The 6,369-nt window shown below is 48.5% G+C and overlaps 1 protein-coding gene across 1 annotated transcript in view; it reads left to right on the top strand.

The window, feature by feature from the left end:
* The first annotated feature begins 3,219 nt into the window (after positions 1-3,219).
* Positions 3,220-6,369, top strand: part of cnot3a (CCR4-NOT transcription complex, subunit 3a) — a 101,912-nt gene continuing 98,762 nt past the window's right edge. The window contains exon 1 of the mRNA XM_052043025.1: positions 3,220-3,301. The gene's annotated coding sequence lies outside the window, so the exon portion shown is untranslated. The remainder of the gene's footprint in view (positions 3,302-6,369) is intronic.

The following is a 6,369-nucleotide window of genomic DNA, read 5'->3' as shown; positions in this document are numbered from 1 at the left end:
TCTCATCTTCATTGTCATAGAATCATCAGCGCAGAAGGAGGCCCTTTGGCCCACCACGTCGATGCTATCACCAACTATCCATCAACATTGATCCCATTTATGAGCACTTGGTCCACAGGCTACTTTGCCTTGTTCTGTGCCAATTCTTCTGTTATCCTTGCACCTTCCTCTTATGTGCCTGTGATGCTGCTGCAAGTAAGTTTTTCATTGCACCTGTGCACACATGTAAACTCGACTGTGACTTTCTCCTTCTGGTCCCTTATTTTACAGGTTTGTGTTTCTTATCCCCATGGGGAATTTCTCTCTGGTTTTCTTCTCCATGTTCACCTTTATCACATGTCGGACCAGGTATGTTTGGGCAACTGTTCCTGTATGAGTGCCCTTGCCTATCTCTTCTCTGCCTGTCAGTCTGCTGCACTTATACCATCACATGCCTCCACATGTGCCATCGTTTGGCCCTTGACTACACATTGTTCCTGGTGTCAGCTGGTTTCTGGCTCACATTTTCCCTTTAGCACCAACCTTCCAATCAGGTGAACAGAAACATACAACGTTTATACATTCCCATGAGGAAGCCCCTTTACTCAGGCTCACCGTTAATATTTAGGTACGGGGTCCTGTTACTATCTTTGCTGTCTCATGAATCCCTTTGACACCACTGTTGGTATCTGTGCTTTCAACCAATCAAAGCCCACACTCCAAATTCTCTCTCTAGACATCTCCTCTTCCCCATTGATCCACAGAAAACATCCTATCCAGATGCATCACAGTTTGGTACCGCAACTACTTTGCCCAAGACCCCAAGAAACTGCAGAGAGTTGTGAATGCAGCCTGGTCGATCACCAAATCCAGCCTCCCCTCATTCACTCCGTCTACACTTCCTTGGGAAAGCAATCAACATAATCAAGGACCCCCCTCCACCTCAGGCATTCTCTCTTCTCCCCCCTCCCATCAGGCAGAAGATACAAAAGCTTGAGAACATATACCATCAGGCTCAGGGACAGCTTCTGTCTCACTGTTATAAGACTCTTGAATGGACCTCTCATACAATAAAGGTGAACTCTTGATCTCTCAGCCTACCTCAGCATGACCCTTGCATTTTATTTGTTTACCTGCACTGCACCTTCTCTGTAACTGTAACACGATACTCTGCATTTTGTTTCATTTTCTCTTGGTACTACCTGGAATAATCTGTTTGGATTCACTGTATCTTGGTACATATGACATAGCACGGTAATGTAGCAGTTAGTGTAACTTTATTACAGCGCCAGCGACCCGGGTTCAATTCCAGCCGCTGTCTGTAAAGAGTTTGTACGCTCTCCCCGTGTCTGCATGGGTTTCCTCCGGCTGCTCCGGTTTCCTCCCACATTCCAAAGGCGTACGGGTTAGGAAGTTGTGGGCATGCTATGTTGGCTCCGGAAGTGTGGAGACACTTGCGGGCTGCCCCCTGAACACTCTATGCAAAAAAGATGCATTTCGCTGTGTGTTTCAATGTATATGTGATTAATAAAGAAATCTTATCTTATCTTATCTTAAATTACCAATATCTCTTTACCCTTTTATGATGCTCTTCAAAACTTACTTCATCTGCCCAATATCACGTCACCTCAACATTTTTGTCTGATAGTGTTTTTTTGGTGCCTTGTACTACATTTTGGGGATTAGATAAATGGAAACGGGTGCTCCGGTTTCCTCCCACATTCCAAACACGTACGGGTTAGGAAGTTGTGGGCATGTTATGTTGGCGCCAGAAGCGTGGCTGCTCCCAGAGCACTCTACGCAAAAGATGTATTTCACTGTGTGTTTCGATGTACATGTGACCAATAAAGATATCGTATCTTAATCAGGAGATACAGAACTGTGGCAGAGACCCAGTGTTTCCTCTTGACCAAGAAGAAATTCATGAGCTTTTGGATCTTGGCAGTAAGGGCAGAGGGTGGGACCAAGATGACCAACCAGTAGCACAACCAGTTGGTTTATGACCAGTGCTTGGCTCCAGCTTCCTTGGTAAAGCTCTGTTAGACTCCCAGAGAGAAGAGGTGCACGCAAATTATCTCATCTCCTCCAGCAGAGAATCCAAAATAAATTACCAGGAGTCCAGAACATGTCCCCCAATGGATGTCCATGCCAGACGCAGCCTTGCGCAGCGTCTGTATGAACGAGGGGAACATCTTCAGTGTAAGCTGAGAGGGTGAGCTCCATGCAAGGTCAATCTCCTCTGAAGAACAACATCAATAAATGAAACATTGGGGCAACACACAAAACGCTGCAGGAACTCAGCGGGTCAGGCAGCAGGTCGACATTTCGGGTCGAGCCTCTTCATCTGGACAATGAAACACTCCTTTAGGTGCTGCCTGACTTCCTGAGTGTCTCTAGCATTTCTTGTTTCATATCCTCTGAAGAAGACACAAGGAACGGCTCCACGCCTGCCTGGACATGAGGCATCTCTGATGCACTCCGCTCCCAAAGTGAAGGGGTGCCGTCCAGTGGCGGCACAGCAGCACCCAGTGTTGCCGCAAGTGGCAAGAACATCCATGTGTTGCTGGACTGCTGTTCCCTGTTCTGCAGCAGGCGGCGGGGTAGAGCCGCGCTGCAGTCCCCAGCACTGCCACAGGCGGCGGGGTAGAGCCGTGCTGCAGTCCCCAGCGCTGCCACTGGCGGCGGGGTAGAGCCGTGCCGCAGCTCCCGGATTGCAGTCCCCAGCACCGCCAAAGGCGGCGGGGTAGAGCCGTGCTGCAGTCCCCAGCAATGCCACAGGTGGCGGGGTAGAGCCGTGCCGCAGCTCCCGGACTGCAGTCCCCAGCACCGCCAAAGGCGGCGGGGTAGAGCCGTGCTGCAGTCCCCAGCAATGCCACAGGTGGCGGGGTAGAGCCGTGCCGCAGCTCCCGGACTGCAGTCCCCAGCACCGCCAAAGGCGGCGGGGTAGAGCCGTGCTGCAGTCCCCAGCAATGCCACAGGTGGCGGGGTAGAGCCGTGCCGCAGCTCCCGGACTGCAGTCCCCAGCACCGCCAAAGGCGGCGGGGTAGAGCCGTGCTGCAGTCCCCAGCACTGCCACAGGTGGCGGGGTAGAGCCGTGCCGCAGCTCCCGGACTGCAGTCCCCAGCACTGCCATAGGCGGCGGGGTAGAGCCGTGCCGCAGCTCCCGGACTGCAGTCCCCAGCACCGCCAAAGGCGGCGGGGTAGAGCCGTGCTGCAGTCCCCAGCGCTGCCACCGGCCGCACTGTTGTCCATTCTTCGCCGAGCCGCCGCCATTTTGTGACCGTGTCTCCGCCGTGGCCCCGGATCCGGCTTCTCTCGCACGGTAAGTCCCGCCGCCGGCCCCTGCGGGTCGGGCGGCACCGTGCGCTGGGCGTCCTCCAGTGATAGTTCCAGGGTGCTTTGCTGCCGGGCTGGTGGTGTGGGCGACCCAGATTGCGCTGGGTAGCAGTAGGACGGGAGAGCCTGAGGCTGTGCGGCCTGGCTCCGCTTCTACATTCCGGGGGGGGGGGGGGGGGGGGGTTGGTGGGAGAGAAAGGCCGAGGCCTGGTCTCCAGGCCCGGGAACTGCCCGTGATCCCTGCTGGCCCGTGATCCAGAGGACGAAGGCTGCCGTTCGTCCCGGGTGCCAGCATGGTGTTGCCTCGGGAATGGTGCCCTCAGATTTTGAGGAGGGGGGGCACCGTTACCATGGGCAACGGCAGTGAAGGTACCACTGATGCCTCTATGCTGCCATGCAATAAGATATCTAAGGCAGGTCATCACCGGGGTGTAAAGAGGGGGCTCAGGCTGCAAAGAGATGTGAGCATTATTCTGGCTGCATCTCTGGCCATTGCTTTTGTGGGTGAAACATGGGTGCCAGGGCATTTGGGGGCCAGTTGTTTTATCCATAACTAAGAGAGAGAGGAAGGGGGATGTGTAGAGAGTGCATAGGCTTCACTCTGAGGGTCTTTGTGCATTTATTGCAATGCACACTGATTGTTTAAGTGGTTCTGGTGAGGAAGAATGTTACACATCTTAGCATCTGGAGAGATCACAAAGAACTTCAAGTGAGATGATTCACTTTCTAGTATGCAGCTCCTGTTGTATTGCTGGGAGCCCAAACATGTCAAAATGTGGTCTTTGTTTGGGACCAGTGCTACAATCAGAGTAGTTTACAAACTTTACAGAGCAATTTGTAAGAGGTAATGTGGAGGAGCAACCTGCATTCCAATTGTTCTCTCAGTGTGTTTTGGAATGAGAACATGAGCATAATTTAGTTAAATAAAATTAAAATGCACAAGTATTTACAACTAGGCCTACTGTACAGGACAGGACCTAACAGCAACAATAGACCAAACAATGCTCAAAGCTGCTCTTCATTCACTCCAAATCTCTCTACTTTTACAGTACGCAGATCAATGTTGTCTCTGTGGCTCTCGTCGAGTAAGGAAGTTCACACTCAAACCCCCGCGTGTGGGCAACAGCTTTTGTTGGCAGCTCACTAACAACGCTTTCCTCTTGTTTTGCAAGAACATCAATGTTTTGCTTGGGGTTTTGTCAGATATTTGCATGCAAAAGTTAGTTCTGTGGTGTTCATCCATCTGAGGCTTAGATTCAGTGGACTGAGCCCACAGATCTTGAGACCTAGAAGAGGTGTGTGAGCAGGTGAGTGCTGAGCCTCACCACTGAAAATGACAACATTTTGATTTTTGTACCACTGGTGGTAAACACTAATGTGTGGAAGTAGTCAGAAAGAACCTACATGTAAATGGCCATTAGATATCATTGTGACTAGGATGTAGCACTGTCTTTAGTACTCAGGTTGACATGGTGAATCTCTTAGCACCAATCCCTTATTGTTTTATTGAATGTACCTCAGATTAGGGACTGCTTACTCAATTGTCAAGGTATTCTTCAGAATAAATTTTAGAAGGATTGTCCTTTGGAGGAATTAATGACATATACTAAGGCAGGAATTTTTCAGTATTTATTATAGGGTTCAGTTTGGAGATATTTCTCTCATTTTTAAATGTTCAACAAAGTTGATTAACTTTGAGAACTGAAGAAACTTGAGTCAAGCTATACGTCAGCAGTGGTGCATCACAGGGATTGGTGCTGGGACCCTTTTCTTATATACGTGTTGATGACGTATGTGAATGTAGGGGTATGATTAGTAAGTTTGCAGATGACACAAAAATTAGTGGTGTTGTTGATACTGAGGAGGGTAATCTTAGGTTGCAAAACCATATGAATCAGCTGGTAAGTTGAACAAAGCAATGGCAGATGGAATTTAATCCTGATGAATGCGAAGCGATGCATCTTAGGAGGTTGAATAAGGGTAGAACAAACATCGTGAATGGTAGGTCCCTAGGGAGTATAGTGGAACAAAATCCATACATCCCTAAAGGTAGCATAGGTAGATAAGGTGCTGAAGCAGATATATGGGAAGCTTGCCTTCATTAGCTGGGCCATAGAATATAAGAGCATGGAGATAATGGTACAACTTTATAAAATGTTGGTTTGGCCACAGCACAAGTATTGTGTGCAGTTCTGGTCACTACTATACAGGAAAGAGATGATTGCATTGGAGAGGATGCAGTGATTTTCCAATATGTTGTCTGGGATAGAATGTTTCAGTTACGAGGAGAGACTGTCTGGGTCGGCTTTGTTTTTCTTGAAACAGAGGAAAGACTGGATAGAGGTACTGATGGATTGTGAAAAACTTTTCTCCGTAACAGAGACATCTAAAACCAAAGAGTATAGGTTTAAGGTGAGGGGTAAGAGGGATCTGAGAACATTTTTTTTTCACCCAGGGAAATGGTTCGGATCTGAAAATACCTGAGAACGTGGTGGGGCAAGGTACTCTGACAACATTTAAGAAGTGTCTGGATGAGCACTTGAATTGCCATGACATAGAAGACTATGGACCAAGTGGGATTAGTATAAATGAGTACTTTTCTGATGATTGGCATGGATGTTGTGGGCTGAAGGGCCTGTTTCTGTGTTGTAGAGTCGCAATGAACGCTCTGTGTTGAGGCCTTTTGCAAGTTGTGTTGCTAGATATCGGGATTTGCATACTTGCACAATTTCCACATCAGGCATTACAATATTCCACTCATTTTCATTCTTTCGTCATAGAATATAAACAGGACACACGACTGGATTGTCATGTATATCAGGGCTTTCATCTTTTTTGTTAATCATTAGCCATACTTACAATTCATCACAAAATCATTTTCAAAATCCTCCGGCAAATACAAGTTGTAAAACTTGTCGCAGAGGACTACTTTTGGGAAAGGACGCACCAAAGAACCCAAATCCTTAATTCAGTGTGGTTCCTGCTCAGCCAAATTCATGAGTGGCATCCTCTTCCTGAGGCGTTTTTTTCCTTTTAGTTAGAGTTCTGTTAATG

This window comes from Pristis pectinata, chromosome 33 (assembly GCF_009764475.1).
Source record: "Pristis pectinata isolate sPriPec2 chromosome 33, sPriPec2.1.pri, whole genome shotgun sequence".
NCBI classification, from domain to species: domain Eukaryota; kingdom Metazoa; phylum Chordata; class Chondrichthyes; order Rhinopristiformes; family Pristidae; genus Pristis; species Pristis pectinata.
This window is presented reverse-complemented; position numbering and strand designations above follow the sequence as displayed.